A 1,238-nucleotide genomic window follows, 5' to 3' on the forward strand; every position below is an offset into this window, starting at 1 on the left:
CCTTCACTATCCTTCTAGAAACTCATCACGTGTTACCAGGGTTACGTGACTTCCGCTGTCGTAACAATACTACTCAAAAAAGATACAAGTTACAAAGTTTGTGGTTTGAATATTTTCATTGTTGTGTCAGTTAAAGTAAGGCAGTTTTGTTACTATAATGATATTGCTTAAAAACAAAGCAAAAAACACCCTTCAATAAAAAAAATGTCCTTGAAATAGAAAATTAACAACTTTTTTTGGGAATTGCATGGTTTAACACTAGAAGGAAAATAATATTTGTTTGTTTCAGATATTTACGAAATGCCAGACGTGGGCTATCTGTGCATCTCTTTCCTAATTAGTAACTGACTTACAACGAAGGTAGTTAGTCAGCAATTTTCGGGCTACTCTAATGGTAAAGCGTGATTTTAACATGACTTTTATAACTCACCAAGGCTCCTCAGACTGGTACTCTAAATATTATGCCACGCCCAGACCCGATAGAAAAAAAAAAGGCGCGAGTTGGAAATAATATATATCTCGTCAATAGATAGCGCTATATTATGTAACACTGTATATTAAGATATATTACAAAGAACAATTTATAATTGTTTAAAATATTATTAATTTGAAGTTCCAAAAATAAGTATTAAACTTTTATATACATATATACACACACACACACACTAGAAAATTTAATTTTTCAAACACATTGGTTTCGTACCGAATGACACTCTTCCAACATGAACCCATTTATTTCCTATAGTTTTCATTCATGCTTAGGTATGACGTCACTTGGTGTAACGAAAAAGTTACCAGTTATTCCTAGTGTCTAAAAAGTTATTTTACGGTATACATCCCAACATCACTGCTGGCCGATTGCTCTTTTCTTTCTTTGTCCAACTTCTACACATCATTTTCTTTCATTCGAAAATAGTCACATTATTTGATGAAACGGGACAAATGTTAGAGTTAACTTACAAGTACACACGTAACTCTGATTTCAGTCTTTAAACTGTAACCACCCGATATTAACCAAACGAAAAAAAAGTGATACACAAGTTTGCGATTATTTTAATAACATTAGCAAAATTATGTTGAAAACTGCAGTGTACGACAACAGATGGGGTCGTTTTCCCTTTAACTACATCATACGACTGTTTTTAATGTAAAGTACACAATTTCAGTTTTATAAGTCTGGAAACTTACTGTTGACCCACTGAGGGCCTTATCATATTGGGGGGGGGGGGGGGGGGGGG

Source organism: Limulus polyphemus, unplaced genomic scaffold (assembly GCF_000517525.1).
Source record: "Limulus polyphemus unplaced genomic scaffold, Limulus_polyphemus-2.1.2 Scaffold6221, whole genome shotgun sequence".
Taxonomy (NCBI): Eukaryota; Metazoa; Arthropoda; class Merostomata; order Xiphosura; family Limulidae; genus Limulus; species Limulus polyphemus.